Here is a 17,819-nt window from a genome sequence, read left to right as displayed (position 1 = left end):
GCAAACTTACAGACTGCAAGATCATGACCTGAGCCGAAGTCAGACGCTTAACTGACTGCACCACCCAAGCACCCCACAACCTGCAGTTTTTAACAAGCTCATCCAGTCGGTTCTGATATATACTAAAGTCTGAAAAACAGAGGCTTGAGTCCTGAATGCCTAGTTTCGGGAGCTGGTTTTCTTCCACTAAAGCATACTGCCTGCTAGCTGTATAGAAATGAGGAGGAAAAGAAATGAATCAAAATCACAGAGAGGTCTGTAGTCAGTAACCTCAAGAGCCCACATTTTGCGATCTGTTTTTGAAAAGAGGATGGGTACTTATTCCCATGAAATCAGAAGGAAGCAGGAAAGAGAACATAATGGAATGCCGTGTGCCCTGAAGTCCCAGAGGGCAGGGTTCTGTAACCACTTCAGCAATTATATATGACTTTAAAAAGAAACTAGGAGAATGAGAAACTGAATTAAATCAAGACTGATACTGATAAGACAAGTATGATGAACATTTGAGGGAGACAGGGAGACACATCTGATGGTGAGGTCATAGCCACCACGAAGAGAAGTTAAGAGTTTACAGGAATGGGATGAGGCTTTGGAGTCTCCCTGTTGCCTCTCTTGCCCACCTTCATAAATTTTCACAATAACCAGAGAGATCTTTTTAAAATTCAAATTAGATCATAGCCTTCCTCTTCTTAAAACTCATCAAAGTCTGTTGCATTTGGAATAACATCTATACTGTGGGTTACTCCTTATCCCTCCTTGGTCACTAACTGTTTTAGTTCTCTTCTCCCTGTTTCCCCTGGTGTGTGCTGTTCCCTCTATCTGTAAATCTATTCCCACCTCCCTTCTTCAAGTGTCTGACTGTGTCTCATCTTTCAGACTTACCTCATATGTTGCCTCCTCAGAAGGGGCTTCTTATCTATGTCAGTGGCCCTGAAATTATCTTTTATGCAACTCTGTTCTCATCTTAGCGTTTGAAATCTTATAATCCTTATTTACTTACTTACTTACCAATGTATTTACTTAACTTACTTACTTGTTTCTTGTTCATCTGCCTGAGGAGACAGTAAGCTTCAGAAATCGTTGTTCACTCAAACCTCATGTTATGCCTCTCTTATTGTAGATAATAAACATTTGTTGAATTTTAAAGTGGGATAAGAGGGTTGAGAATAGTAATCTCTGGTTAGAGGGAGTAATTCACTCTAATTCATGGGGCGGAATAATTCAAAGTGGATGAGGAGGCATGAACTAGCTATGTGGATGGATGCAAAGTGATGTTCAAAGCCATGATAACATAGCAGGTCAAAGAACTTTGAAGTGAAGGCATTGATCGTTATGATGTTCAACAATATGTTGGTCATGATGACATGTCAGCCTCTAAGTTTCAAGGGGCTTATGTCACATTCAATTATTAGGGGTGACAGGTCCATAGTCATCCTCGGTTGGAGTCTTCTCCTGATACAGTGAATTCATGTTGTCTATTTCTGCTGTTGGCCTCTCTGCTAAAGTACTAGCAGAGATGATCGGAATCTGTCAAGCCTTTGGATATCATGTCCATTCCTGTGCCTTTGTCATCTCAATTTAGGGTTGCCTCAAGTGTCAAGGAGCAACCCTTTACTTTCACTTGCTTTCACAGTTTATCCATTGCTGATTCTACTGCACTGGTGCTAATGAGATGGGGTAGGGTGGACTCTCAGTGTCTTCAACCTCCCAGGCCATATCGTAGCAAGCCAGGCATAGATCTTCTCAGCTGTGAGATTACACCCCACATATCTAGGGTCTCTCTGAGACTTGTTGTTCCCAGAGTTGGAATGGGATGATACAGTCCCTCCTCAGAAACTCATAATAATGGCTATTGGTCTTATGCACTATAATTCTTTTCATTCCCATGCTTTTTCCAGCTATTAAACTGTGGGATGAGGCAGACTGTTTCTATATCATATTCCAGTTTTCCCCAACTCTTATTTATGGCATAGATAACATGTCATTGGTACTCAATGTATTGATGATTTTTCAATGCACACCTTTGATCTGCTCCATAGATTTCAGACGCTTACTTAGAAACACAGTATTTAAGCCTTAGTATCTTTTCCTTTGCATCTTTATGGTAACAAACTGATGTTCAGGGAAGTACCCACACATAGTTTCCAAAAACAGAGGGAACCACCAGCGAATATGCCAAAATATTTACCTGCTACATGATCTTAAATATGAGGGATGTCTTAGTCCATTCAGGCTGTTATAACAAAATGCCAGAGACGTGGTGGCATACAAATTACATTTATTTCTCACAGTTCCGATGCCTGGATATCCAAGATCCAGGTGTTAGCATGGTCAGATTGTGGTCAGGTTCTTCTTGGGGTTGGAGGCTGCCAATTTCCTGTTGTAGTCTCACACAGTGGAAGGAGCTAGGGAGCTCTCTGGGGCCTCTTTTATAAGAGTACTAATTTCATTCGTGAAGGCTCTACCCTCATGATGTAAGCACCTCCCAAAGACCCCACCTCCTAATACCATCACAGTGGTCACTGAGATTCCAGTGTATGTAGTTTGGGAGCAGACAGTCAAACCATAACAAGGGATAAAAGGAGGCAAGCCTTCAACCGGTTATGATTGCAGGCAAATGAAAATCAAGATTAAATTCTATGTAAGAAGAGTCTGTGATGGAGTAACTGAGACAGAGGGCATAAAGGCAACTGTTCAAAATGCTTTAAGGTTTTAGAGGACATTGAAGAAAGAGTTAGGAAGTAGACTGATAGTGAGAAAGAGAGGAAAAATGGATCAAGATAAAAAATAAAATTAGGCAAAAAGACTGCAGATTAGGGAAGAGTGGTTCTGTCCAGGGCTGGGATTGAAGCTTACAGCAAGGAAGCAGGGCAAGGATATTTTGGTAAGCATAGTGTGTGGTTTGAAGCATCTTCTAAACATCAAATAGGCAAACAAACAAACAAAAACCATTGGGGATAAACTTCATTGTCGATTCGATTTTTTTGGTTCCGATTGGCAGTTTTTTTTCAACGTGGTGCCATAAACTGTTAGGAGAGTTTCATCTGAGGTGTGTATGTGCTGTTGACCTGTTGTGCCATTTGCTAATGCCTGTAGGTTTTGTAAACGAGTTGGTGTTGTGTTTCCGCATCACCTTGTTTTGTTTTTCATTTTATTATTGGTATGTGTTGCCTGTTAGATGTCAGTTGAGCAAGTATTCTTGAAACTTTATGACTGTTACTTTTCTTCAACCAGTTCAGGATCATGCATAAAAATACAAGAGGATTATAGCACTTTACCGTGGCTGTTTTTGCTGTATTAAGTCTAGTTGGGTTTTAAAGATTAATTTGTAGTGAGACTGGTTTTAGTCACTACAGAATACACTAACGAATGCAATGTCCACTTTAATGATCATGTGTATTTTTAAGCGTCTCTGAGGAGTTGTTAAGATTGGGCTATGAGAAGGTTGTTGCTAGTAATTGAAGTGTTAATTATACAGGATGATGCCTGTTTTGTGAACTAAAGGAGATACAAATATTTAGGAATCTGTATTATTTTTCACACACGCATTAATGAATCAATTCCTTTTGACCTATTTCCTCATGGATGGCCCACACAATTACATTTGGGATAAAATAGGAAATGGACAGGTAGATAAACATAAATATCAAGGAATAGGCTTTTGATAATTTGCTTCTAAATCCTTGTTCCCAAAACAGTCATACCATGCTGAATGTATTCCATAAAATGAGGAGGTCAGGATAATTCCTAGTGCTACACGATGGTAAATACCCAGAGAGTTAACTATGCTTTGCAAATTGCAAAATTGGCTATATTTGAAAAACCATCTTTTTCTTCCTCCTTTGATTTAGATACAGGCACATTTTAGCTTCTATCCCTGATAGTGCAGGCTAGGATAAACAAGACTGTGGGCCCTTAATGGGACCATAGTTGGGAGGATGCCAGCACAGGAAAGTCTGTTTTTAATAGAATAAAGCATGCAGCCTTCTCTATGATGCCTTTTTCTTCCAAAATAAATTCTTAAAGATTTTTTTAAAAATTATGCAGGGAAATGTTTATCATGGGAGGTTCAATAAAACCAACAAACAAAAAATGATAGAGTTGGGTAGGGATGAAGCTATAGCCTATAGAGTCAGAGAGAATGGATTTGAACCTGAGTTTAAATTCCTGGGTGAGTTTACTTGAGACTTCTGAGTCTTCATTTTCTCATGTCTAAAAAGGTAGAAACAATATCTTCCTCGCTAATTGCTCCTAATATCAAACGGAATAAGTGTGACACTGTTCATAAAATTCCTAGAACATCTCAGTTTAATTAAGAAACACTCCAAAATGGCACTTGAGTTGATAAAGGAGGAGAACATGGTGTCAAGGAGGAGGAGGCAAAAAGGAATAGAAAGACTAGTAATATAAGATAATTCCAGTTTGAAAATAATGCGTTTATGTATAAACAGAAAAAAAGTCTGTGCAAAAATATACCATTATGTTGATGCTGGTTGAGTGGTGAGATTATACTGTGTTAGTTTCTTTGTGTTATTTTTCTGTATATCATTTTTTCCATAAAGTACATTCCCTGGTTTTAAAATCAGAAGAAACCATTTTTAAAACCAAGAAGTTAAAATGAATATATTTTCCATTTTAAATTTAACTTCACATTCCTGTTTAAACCTTCATCTCAGATCTTACAGGCTGAGATCAATAAATCATTGCTAATGCATTCCCTGTAACATTTAAATACAAAAGGCCAAGAGTTGGTCATTCGACCAGGTAAGTGAGTACCAGCCTTTTAAAAAGTTGTTGGGGTGCCTCATTTTAGCTCAGTTCATGATCTCATGGTTCACGGGTTCAAGACCTGCACTGAGCTCTGCAGTTACAGTGTGAAGCCTGCTTGGGATTCTCTCTCATTGCCTCTCTCTTTGCCCCTCTCTTGCACTTATGATCTCTCTCTCTCTTTCTCTCTCTCTCTCTCTCTCTCTCGATAAATACATAAACTTTAAAAAGTTGCTAAGTATTTGGTATTCTTTAAAAAATATCTGGTGGTTATTATATTTTTAAACCAAAATAATTTCACTTCCCTTTTTGCTCCATAATATTTTTGAAAAGTTGCTATTTTCATGAAATAAAACATTTTCCACAACATTGTTTTAAAATTGGCAAATATTTGGTGTGGCTAGGGGTGAATTACTGAATTAGGCACCTTTTATAGTTAAGTTATGTGATAGTGGAAAAGTCCTGGTAAAAACTTCTACTCAAATAGTTATTAAAGTATTTTTTCATATTTTTTAAATAAACAGGTGCCTATTAAGATTTTCTAATTAATTTACAAGACAATTTAAAGTTTTTCATGTGAGCTTTGTGAGGAAAAATGTCAAGCCTAAGTACTTCCCTTTGACTGTTGTTCAGCTTAATTTACTTAAAAATGTATTATTCTAGAAACACTAACCAAAGGTGACAGTTTAATTCACAGAGAATTCTTTTTGACTCACTATTTTTTGCTTTGAAAATGTCTGAATGATAAACCACTGGAAATTAGAGATTATAATGAAGGAAATTAGATACACAGGAATTTTTTTCTGAAGTGACAACAGAGTAAAAAATCTAGCAAACAGGAGAACAAAAGGTCTACCTTTTCTTTTTTTAAGTAGTCATAAGATCCAAGTGAACCTCAAATGAACATGTTGAGCAAGAAATACAATCTTTGTTGTATTTGTGGTATGTGACTACCACAGAAGAGTTCATTTTATTAAAGGTAGCTTTAGAAATCTTTTAAGGTTGACAGTACTGCATTCTTGATTCCATAAAATTGACAATCAAAAACCACAGAACTTTGTTAATTTTAATTTCATGTTGGAATTGGAGGAGCTGTGTCGAGTACATTGACTATGTTCTTTTCCAGATAACTCATTGAGTCTGTCTCTGGAAATAGTGATTTTTTTGTTCATATTCAATTTCGGCAGTAACAATGCTTCCCAGCTTTAAGTTCTGTTTCACAAAAATTATGAAGCTTCTCTTAGAAGTAATTCATAAATAATTTATCCATATTTATATATTAAAGTATAATTTTTCAGACATATTTCTCCTTTGTAGAAACAAACGTTTATGTACAGACATGTATCAGTTAGCTAATGCTAATGCTATGTAACAACTACTTTTAAACTCAGTAGGTTAAAGCACCTAGTTCTTCAGCTGTCGGCATTATTCACGTGTCTCTAGTTAGCCATCAGTTGATCAGATGTCTTTGCTGATCTTGGCTGAGCTCTCCCACATGTCTGGCTGTCAACCAGCCAAAATGACGTCATCTGGGATTACTTGGAAACTTGGCTCTGAATCACATGTCTCATCTTCCAGCTCTCTAGCTCAGTCGTGTTCTTTTGGTGAAGGTAGAGACATGAACAAGGGAGCAAAAGTGTTCGAGCCCTTGTGAGGCCTGCCTCTGGAAGTAGACCACTATCATTTCCACTGCATCCAATTGGCCAAAGTAAGACAATGGCCAACCCTGCTTCCAGAGGCAAGTTAGAGCAGTTGTTCCTGAACAACACAACTCTCTCGCCAAGTATTATTTCCACACCAGAATAGTTCTCTCAGATTTTTGCAACTGCAGAATTAGGTTGTAAACAATGCCAATATTGGTCTTTCCTAAACAATATTAAGTACCTTAAAACATCAGTGTAAATATTAGTGTGGAAAATATGGTAAAAACTTCAAAATTAGATGCCATGCTGTAAAGAATTAATACAAAAGACCATTGGACATTTGCCCAAGCTCCTTTGGGTGGCAAACCAAGTTCCCTCTGCTGTGGGTTCTCACACATCTCCCATCCCATCATCTGCCATCCCCCCATGTGCCCTGTGCTCCAAGAACTGATTTATCCCAGTTTCTTGAATATTTGATGCAGTTTAATTTATTTGATCCTTAGCATCTGAAGTGCCTCTCTGCTTGGCATTCTCTTTCTCTTTCCACATCTACCTGTTGATTTCCTATTTAACTTTGTAAATTTCAATTCAAGGACTTGTGCTTCTGTTACTCTATCAAAAATGACATCTCTCCTTATTTGTGCTGACACCATATTTATAATACCTCTGTTGACAGGGTTATAATACAATGCTATAATTGTATTTGCTTAGATGCAAACCTTCTTCCTGACCATGGCCAAAGCTTGGAAAACAATGTCAGTATCTTGTTTTTTTTTTAAATCTTTTTATCTTCCCAATTATTCCCAGCACCTGGAACAGTATAAAGTATTTGAATAGTATCTATTTAATTTAGTTGAATAATTTCACTACCCTCCTCCTTTGATATGTTAGGAAAATAAGCAAACTACCAAATAATTTATTCAAGTTCACACAGTTGGAAAAAGAACTGCAATTAAATAAAGGCCTATTTGGCTTCAGATGCAATATTCTTTAACATGTGACTATATGAATCTCACATGGAAGACTTTGGATAAGTGACTGGCATGTTTGAGTGGATCTCTCAAGAAATAAGTGCACTGATTGCCCAGGTAAAACTTTTCCTATTTCTTTGATCTCATTTATTCCTCATCAAGGATTACCATTTAAGGATTGCTTTAAATATTTCTATATTTTGATCTGTAGTCTTTGTAGGTTTTCGGTGTGGGGTATTGCGTTTGTTTTTTTAACGGAATTAACATTAAAAAGCCATATCTTCCATATACCTTAGAATAAATTCTTCATTTTAAAAACTTGTTTTGGTCTCTAGAGCAGTATTTACCAGATTTATTGAGGATCTCACTGCTTGGCATATGGGACTCCTGAACGAGTTAATAGAATCTCCCATAAGAGTGATATCACAGTAAAAATTTAGGACATTGAAGAATTTTCCTAATGTGCATATGTAGAATTATCACTCTGTTATTATCCTTCAGTTACTAATTCAACCTAAAATTAAAAGCCATTTTGTTCGTAGGCTGTGTAACTGCATCTGACCTTCAGAAACTTCAGGGGAAAGAAAAAGAATAATTAGTTAAATTATCCCCTACTTTATTGAAAGATTGTGAAAATGAGCAAGTAAAATTTATGTCACACTGACCCTGAGTGGCATCATGGTCATAGAAGCCCAGCCCAAATAGTGGTTACAGTGTAGAGAGTGGTTAAGAAATCTGGAGATAGACTGCTTGCATTCGGGTTGGTATCTACCACTTTTTCACTGCGTGGCCTTAGTCAGGTTACTTATGTTCTCTGTGCTTCAGCTTTGTCATCTAGAAAATGGGAATGATTTTAATTGATTGTTGTGGCAGTTGATTAAAATAATCCCTGTACAGTGCACAGAATTGTGACTGACTTAAATTAAGCACTTAATGTGTATTACTCATATCTTTGTAGAACATAGGAGGATGAATCATATGAAATAGCCAATATTAAACCATATTTGACTTCAGAATTGTAAGTTTCATATGAATCAAACTATTAGAAGGAAATGGAGTTATAGTGGTGACAGAAGCTCTTACTTAAATATTCTGCCCTCTGTGACTTTTGTCCTTTCTGTGGGTCTCCTGTTTTCTTGACTTGGCACTATTGGCAGACCCTCCTCATAGCCATGGAAGAAGAGAGAATGAATAGTCCAAGGCTCACTTCCTAGTGGGTAGGGGCAGGAAATGATTAGGAAGAGGCTGTAACTTGTCATGTAATTGTCCACACAATTGCAATGCAGTACAATTGAGAAATTATAAAAATGTTAATTTTATAAGTTTTAAACTTATTAATTAAAGGCATCGTCAGAAGGTCTCCTCCCACTGGATCTTATCGAGGTTGAATTGTCCTGCGTCCCTCTGTATTTTGCCTGGAGCTAAGTGCCAATAGTTGGCCTTTCTCTAGTGAGCATGTCCATTGTGTTATAGCATTCTTTTTTTTTTTTTGAAGAATCAGAGTGTTATTTAGATGCTTTGAAATGAAATGCTTCCTCTGGGAAACCTTATATTGTGCTTTTTCTGTCACAAAAGCTACTGTTGGGATAGAATATAACCAACCCTCCTTTCCATTATTAGCTGTCTCAACCTTAAATCCTATGTTTATGTGATTAATAGAGAAATCAAATTTAACTTTCAGAATTTTAAGTTTATAGGGCATATTTAAGGGTGGTATAAGAATGAAATCTTGCCATTTGTGACAACATTGATGAACCTAGAGGGTATGATGCTAAGAAGTAAGTCAGACAGAGAAAGACAAATACTATATGATTTCACTTACATGTGGAATCCAAAAAACAAACACAAACAAACAGACTCCTAAATACAGAGAATAGACTAGTAGTTGCCAGAGGGGAGGTGGATGGAGGGAATGGACAAAATAGATGAAGGGGATTCAGAGGTACAAAAGTTATAAAATAAATAAGTTAGATGAAAAATATGGCATAGGGAATATAGTCAATACTCTTTTAATAATGTTGTATGGTAACAAATGGTGACTACACTTATTGTGGTGGGTAGTATAGTAATGTATAGAATTGTTGAGCCAATATGTTATACACCTGAAACAAATGTAACATTGTATGGCAATTAAACTTCAATAAGAAATTTTAAAAAATTAAAGGCAAAATAAGATCATGAACTACAATCATGGTTTGTAATGTTATCATATATTTAAAAATAACTATTTTTACATTAAAGTTATGTCTAGAAATGTAAGATAGAAAATTACTTACCGTAATGATACTACTTTTTCTTTCGAAAAGCCTGGTAATTGAATTAGCACTGACCTATTTAATTTACAGATGAGAAAACTCAGGCCTAGTTTAAGAATTCAGTTTCATTACACACCATGTTAAAGACAGACCTGATCAGACAACAAACTATGCTAACTTTCGGTTAAGCACACTTTACTTTTGGGTTTCTAATAGACCATTTACAGATAATGACTTGATTTTCATTAACTATTGTTGGGGCTCCTGTAGAAAGTTCTAATGTGAAATCTGGTTGAATCTTTTCTCGTGTACTTAATAGTATAGTATACATATTGGATCCTAGTGATTATGTTTTATAAAGACTTCCTGCCAAATAGCATTTTATATCTGGAGAGATTGTAAATCTATTATATTATCAAACTTAGCTCTTAAACACTTCTTACCTCCAAGGAATAACTTGGATTTTTCTTGATTATCTTTGTATCCCAGATTTTAGTGCTTGATTATCTCTGTATCTCAGATTTTAGTGCTTTACCTGGTATATAGAAGTCTTTAAAAGTATTTGATGTTAAGGAATAATGAATAATATATATTAATTTTCAACTGTCAATTCCCACAGAACATTCCAGGACTTTGATACCCTTTTTGTAGAATAGGAAATGTCTCAGCGATACATTTGACTCTTTCATATGACCTTACCAATGATAGAAATATAGGAGACTTGGGGAGGAACACTTGGGTTTTTATTTATTTTCTGACATGGGCGTCCCTGACATTGATCCCTTGGGTCAAAGAAAGTTTGTTTTCCTGTCTGGGGTGTTGTATGTCTGTGGTTTCTTCCTCTAGGTCCACTCTTTGCCTTTTCTTCCCTGCGAGGCTGACCTCTATGGACCATATCAGCAGACTTTCTTGTCCTCTGGCTTCCAGTTGGATTTGACTAATGGGAGCATTTACAGGAGGTCCCAGAGAGAGGAAAGAAAGACCAGGGCATTTATTAACTTCAGGGTGGCTGCATTCATTTGCCTGCTGTCCAAGCTCCTGTCAGGTGACTCTGTTAGCTCTCTCTTTGTTGAGGGACCAGTAACCACTCTTTCTTTTCAATCCTGAGTCTAGGAGTGATAATAGCCATTCTCTACTACCAGTTATGGTGGTTTCTTTGTTCCCTGCCTTCATCTTTGTAAATCGTCCCTTATTAAACTCTCTTCAAGTTACCAAAATCCTGCTAGGACCCTGTGACCCATAAAGCAAAGTTCTATTCTTCACCTCCAGGTGATGGCATTTAACAGGAAGGAGGAAGCAGAGAATGTTATTGGAGATTATTAATCATTTTCTGTGCCAGGCCACATGTTGGACACCTTGTAATTATGAACCATTTAATCCCCATACTAATACTTTGAAGTTGATTCCTTCTGTTACTTTGAGGCAAAATTTATAAGGAGAATTATGGAAAATATGGATTATTTGGCTTAAGAATTTTGGAACAAATTCATGATAGCTGACACTTATTGAGTATATCTTATAAACAAAGCACTGTTCTAAGTGCATTTAAATCTTCACAGGATTACCACAAGTTAGGTAACAGTATTTCTTCATTGTGTAGATCAAAAGGTAAGGCACAGAAAGCTTAAGTTATTTGCTCAATATCACGCAACTGGAGATATGGCAGGACTGGGGATTTGAACCAAGACCTTCTAGGTATGAAGCAAACACTTTCTTTTGACATTATCATACCTTCCTTTTGTTTTGTAAAACAAATTTCATCAGTGCACCTTTTTTCTTTTTTTTAATTTCCAAATTCCCTCTGCCTCAACCTGGTATCTTTCAGTCATTAGTCTCCTAAAATGAAACACTAAACCGACATTGTTTTCCTGTTTTTAAGAGACTCCTTTCAATGCAAAATTAATCTGTGGTACTAAAAGTCAATATAGTGGTCATTATTGAAGGGGCTAGTACACAGAAGGGGGTGTGAGGAAGCTCCGAGGATGCTGGTTGTATTTTATTTCTCCATATAGGTGGTGATAATATGAATGTGTTCAGTTCATAAAAGCCAATTGAGCTAACTCTTAAGGTATGTGCATTTTCCTGTATGTATATTACACCTCGATAAAATTCTCTTATAAAATACTTTTTAAAATTCATACTTAAAAAAACAATCATCGATGAAAACAACCTATTTAGACTATAATGGGTTGTAATAATTTTATGGGAGGTGATCAGCATCATCCACCAATACATTTTGAATTATTTTTACCCTTCTTTTTGGTGTTCCCAGTGTTTTTGGTATTTCCAGTATCTAACGATTTGTAATCACAGAGAAGTATCTTGACTTTCTGACCAACAGAGATGTCCAGAGGCTGACCTTTCTGTAAGCAGAAGGCCATGCTAAATAACTCCTGTGCTCTTTACCTCTCATTGGAATATTATATTGATCCCTGTGTATTTTTCAGTTAAGGGATTGATAACAACTGTGAAGAATCAGAAGTTATTTAAATATTTTCACAAATCCATTTCTGTCCCTTTCAGTTTTTTTTCACTTTGATTTTTTTTCACTTTGTTTATCCCACTTGCTAATCAACCTGATTTTTTTTCTTTTGAACCTTGTCTGTGCATCTGTATTTCTATATATCATACTGCAATGATCAGGAAGCATTATTATCTCATTTTATAGTCCTTTCATCTTTTTATTTGGGTTAGCAAGGAAGAAGACAATATGTAAGTGAATGCAGTAAACTGCTGAATAATATCAAAAGTTCACCTTTTAAATAAAATACTAGTCACGAAAGGGATTGAAGACAGAGAGCCGCAGGGTCATATGGCCCAAAGAGAGTTTAATGTTTTGTGTGTTTTACAAAATAATTTTCATATACTTGAAAGCCATTACAGATAGGAAATTTTAATTTTTTTTTAACATTTATTTATTTTTGAGACAGAGACAGAGCATGAATGGGGGAGGGTCAGAGAGAGGGAGACACAGAATCCGAAACAGGCTCCAGGCTCTGAGCTGTCAGCACAGAGCCGATGCGGGGCTCGAACCCACAGACCGTGAGATCATGACCTGAGCCGAAGTCGGCCGCCCAACCGACTGAGCCACCCAGGCGCCCCAGATAGGGAATTTTAAAGAAATATTACTGTTTTCATGACATAAATGTCACTTGCAACAAAAAGACATGGTAGATGTAGAAGATGAAAAGGGAGGTAAACAAAAGATTTAATGAAAGGTAACCCAAAGAACAAAAAGAGAGAGAGAGACAGAAGGAGGGAGGGAGAAGGAGAGAGAGAGAGTGAGAGAAAGGGCTTGAAGCCTCTGAGTGCCATCCACATTTACCAGTATTAGTAATAGAATATGGAGTGACATCTTCTATCCTTGACTTGCACTCTTACAAGGGTACCAAACTAAGAAAATCAGAGTACACTGTATGTGAGCTCTACATTTTCTAGTAGACTCAATAATGTACCAGCATTGTATTTAATCTGGAATTTGGCCAGACAGAGAGAAGTCAAGGAATAATTGAACAAAACAAAACAAAAAATCCTGTATTTATTGAGTGCCTACTATCTGCCCAGTCTGTATACCACAGCACACTGTTCCATTTAAGCCTCAGAAGAGTGCTCTGAAGTGGTATTATTTCAATCTCCATTTAAACAGAAGACCATGGGGGAGGGGAAGGAGAAAAAAAAAAGGTTAGAGAGGGAGGGAACCAAAACATAAGAGACTCTTAAAAACTGAGAACAAACTGAAGGTTGATGGGGAGTGGGAGGGAGGGTGAGGGGTATGGAGGAGGGCCCCTGTTGGGAGGAGCACTGGGTGTTGTATGGAAACCAATTTGACAATACATTTCATATTAAAAAATAATAACTAAAATAAAATATTATTGCAAAAAAAAAGAGTATATTGTGCTTCAGAAAGGCTAAGTCACTTGCCTGAGACAGCGAAGCTAGTGAATAGAGGACTTGAGTTTAAAAGTCAGCTATTTCTGCCTCTCAAAACTGTGCTACTTTTACTATATCATAGCTATAATGTTATGGAATGAGGATTTGAATCTAGGAAAGAAATGAAAACCATCCAACAGAAATGAGATGTTTTGCTTTCCCCGGGGTCTTTATACCACAGGAAGAGTAAGACTGAGCACCTGAAGATCTGTGAAGTTACAGGCTAAATACTGTACATTTCATTGAGTATCACTTTAATTAGACCTAGAAGAGGAAATGTCACTCGTAAGTGCTTGAAAATACTTTTAAAACGAACATTAATTCAGAGAAGAAGGTAAAATCTCCATGAATTCTTAACATAAAACATATGTGTTTATAGACATTTTGAACCTGCTGTCACTGCCTAATTTATAGTGCCAGACCTGGGGTAAATTCATTCCATCTCATCTGCTAGAAGGATGCTTTGATGGAACATTCTGAGAAGCACTCTATTAGAGAATGTGGATATAACAAATAGAAATTGGATTTCAATTATGATACTTTAGTATATCATTTATCGTATGAGTTATGAAAGTTATGTATGATAGCTAGAGCTTTTTCTCTGTCACCTCATTGCTTTCGAGGTGCCCCAAATAGATGTGCCCGGAGGCCTCTGATTAGCCTACAGTCCTTCACTCCCTCTCCGTTTGTTTGCTTCCAGTTTAAAAGAAAGAATTATAAAATACCTTGGCCTGTGTATATGAGCTTGGATCAAAGCAAGATCCCATTTGCCTTGTTTTGACCTCTGTCTGGACTCCTTGTCCCCAAAGCAGAAGCTTTATAGTCTTTATGTTGTGGATGTTAGATGATCCTTATGGCCTTGGGGTTCATGTTTTACTCTGTGGCTGAATACTTACCTGACTCCCTGTTCCTGCCCTTCTTGAATAAACATCTTGCCACCCACATCCTTCCTGGTTTGACAGACTTTGTTATCTATCATCTATCTATCTATCAGTCTATCTATCTATCTATCTATCTATCATCTGTCTGTCTATATATCTATCCAGATACATATTTTTTAACAAGAGCAAGTATCTTTGTCAGGTAAGTATGTATTTTTTTTTTCTTCAAAACTTGACACATTTCAGTGTGCAATATTCTTTTTGTCGATAAGTTTGGAAGCCACTCACTTCTGAAATGCATCTGTAAAGTTTTGCTCCTGGATGAAACAAAGGAAAAGAAAAGAAAACAAAACAGCCAACAGCATTTTCGAGGCTTCATAGAGCTTCAACCAATTTGAAAGCATGCATTCATTTTCTTTTGCTTATTAGTAGAAAGCTTTCCTTAAAGTTTCATAAAAATGGCATGTTGTTTTGAGATTTACTTGCATATAATGTGTAGTCAAGGTGTTTTTAAAAATTTCAGCACATTCGTATTTTTATGTTGTCTTCTTTTCCCCTGAAATTCTTAATCAGAACTATTAGAGGAGAATTTACAAATAATAGCTTGCAGTTTTCTTTGTCAAAGCATCTCTGTGGCTCGATTTTCAAGGGTGGCCGTGGGACTGGTAGCCTTTTTGTGGGGGATCTGTGTTCTCATTAGGTGAAACACCAAGGCATTGACAGGATTTGTCATTGACATGGCTACCATGCAGTAGGGAAAGCTTGAATCCTATGTCTTTAATCTTGGAAATCTCAGGGATGCCCTTTGCCTGGAAACTAAGGCTGCCCTTTGTTTTTCTTGACCTGTGTGAAATGTCAGGTTTGCACGCAATCGAGGAAGGCTTGAGACAAACCCACTCACATGGAAAGTAATGTTAGACGCATCACCTGACATTTGTGAGGAAGTATTTCATGGTCCCCGTACTATGGGCATTCCCACAGTTATATGTTCCTGGGTCCCTTTTACTGATTCTGTGTAGTATTACCTTTTGGGAATATTTGTTTTCCCTGCTGGACTCAAAGTTCTATAAGGGCTGGGGTCATGTCTGGCTGATTTACTAGTGTATGCTCCTGCATCTAGCTCAGGTTTATTGGTGCTCAGTAAACATCTGCCACTGATAAATTAGGGCTTTCTAGAGAAACTGACTGATGAAAGAGATGTGAATGATTTCATAGAAAGGGATTTTAGGCTTTCAACCAGAAAAAGAAAATATTTGAGAGCATGACAGAAAAATAAAATATTTGAAAGATAATTAGATGGAAGGAGGATAAGGCCTAGAAAGCAGAGTATGATAAACTAAGAAGAACAAGCCTCTCAGGAGTTAGACGGATCCAGACAGAATTTTGGCTTTACTGTCTTGGAGTTTTTGTGACAAAGGGCCACATGTTCAATCTCTTTGTCTTGTCTCTAAGATGAGTATTTTAGTGCCAGCCCACAGCTATATCACAAAGATTTTAAGATCCACTCATTTAGTGAATTGTTTTTCATGAGCAGTTGCTACAAAAATTCCAGATACTATGAGCGGTTATTCTTTTTCCTTCAGTATAATTCCCAGGTAAAGAACTGAGGAAAATAGATGCAAAAGTGTCACAGGGCCATTTCAACTCAGTTAAAAGCAGATATTTCTAACATATGAGCCATGCAAGATGAAAATGGATCATTCTGAGATAGTTTCCAAAGTGTATATTCAGAGAGAGCACGTTCCAGGTGCAGGATGGTAGGCCCTCTATGATAGAGGTATACCAAACAGTTAAATTTTAAGCACCTGCCCAGGGCAAATTGTATGTGGTCTGTTTCTTTGTGTGTTTACCTCTCTCTCCTTCATAGAACCAGCTTTTAAAAAGTTGAGTTAATTAGACCAGTTAGGCTACAGATAATCCAACTCACCTTATTAAAAAAAAAAAAACAATTTAAATAGATTTGACCTAATGATGATATATTGCTTTTTTGTTTTTTACTTGGAGGTTCTCTTTTCATTTTTCACCCTTGGCAGATTAAGAATTAGATACATTACATATTCTTTTTTTTTAATGTTTATTTATTTTTGAGAGAGAGAGAGAGAGTCAGAGCATGAGTCGGGGAGGGAGGGAGAGAGAGAGAGAGAGAGAGAGAGAGAGAGAGAGAGAGAGAGAAAAGGAGACACAGAATCTGGAGCAGGCCCGAGGCTCTGAGCTGTCAGCACAGAGCCTGATGCGGGGCTCGAGCCCATGAACCACGAGATCATGACTTGAGCCAAAGTCAGATGCTCAAGCGACTGAGCCATCCAGGTACCCTGTTACATGGCATATTCTCAACCACAGCTTTCAATTTTAAAAGGCATAATCACGGAAATGGATCACTGGAAGAGTGCTTGGTTTAATTGGGTATGTTTCATGTTTCAGTTTGGGAAGCAGCACATAGAGAACCTCTTCAGTGACCTACAGGATGGGAGACGCCTCCTAGATCTTCTGGAAGGCCTGACAGGGCAAAAACTGGTACGTGAATTATTTCTAAGAAAGTTCACATTAACCTTAGGGGAATTTACTAAGAAAAAAGAAATGAACTCAGTGTAGTTTTACTCGATCTAGTAAAATGCACTAATTTAATAATTACCGATTTAACTAGTAGTAGAGGACCTATTGCTGAATAAAACAATATTCGATATTACTTTTATTTCGGCATACTCTATCCTATATAGAACTAGCAGGTGACATTTTTCAGTAATGTAACTTACGTTAATTAATAGATATTACTTGCTCATAATATTGGGTATCTTTGTTATTGAATGTCTTTTTATAAGGCTTTTATTCATAATGATCTTTTAAGTTTCAGTTCATTTTTTTATTGTGACAAGAACATTTAACTTGAGATATGGAAAATGAAGAGTTGCAAGATGAGTAAATTCCAGAGAACTGCTATCCAACACTGTGCCAATGGTTAATAATACCGATCTTCCTTGACTTACCATGGGGTTATGTCCCTACTAATCCATCCTAAACTGGAAATACAATTTGAAAATACATTGAATATACCTAACCTACTGAACTTCATACTTTAGCCTAGCCTACCTTAAACATGCTCAGAACACTTACATTAGCATACAGTTGGGGAAAATCATTTACCACGAAGCCTATATTATAATAAAGTGTTGACTGTCTCATGGAATGTAATGCTGTATGGAAAGCGAAAAACAGAGTGGTTGTACGAACATTGGTTGTTTACTCTTATGATTGATTGCATGGCTGACTGGGAGCTGTGGTTCACTGCCCCTGCCCAGTGTCACCAGAGTATCATACTGGGTTATCACTAGCCTGGGAAAAGATCCAAAATCAAAACGTGAAGCACATTTTTTG

The 17,819-nt window shown here is 37.0% G+C and overlaps 1 protein-coding gene across 2 annotated transcripts in view; it reads left to right on the top strand.

Annotated features, from left to right (window-relative positions):
* DMD (dystrophin) overlaps positions 1-17,819 on the top strand; it is a 1,834,617-nt gene that overhangs the window by 163,793 nt on the left and 1,653,005 nt on the right. For both annotated transcript variants that reach the window (XM_030304767.1, XM_030304768.1), the window contains exon 2: positions 16,869-16,961. The gene's annotated coding sequence lies outside the window, so the exon portion shown is untranslated. The remainder of the gene's footprint in view (positions 1-16,868; positions 16,962-17,819) is intronic.

This window comes from Lynx canadensis, chromosome X, assembly GCF_007474595.2.
Source record: "Lynx canadensis isolate LIC74 chromosome X, mLynCan4.pri.v2, whole genome shotgun sequence".
In the NCBI taxonomy this organism is placed as follows: domain Eukaryota; kingdom Metazoa; phylum Chordata; class Mammalia; order Carnivora; family Felidae; genus Lynx; species Lynx canadensis.
This window is presented reverse-complemented; position numbering and strand designations above follow the sequence as displayed.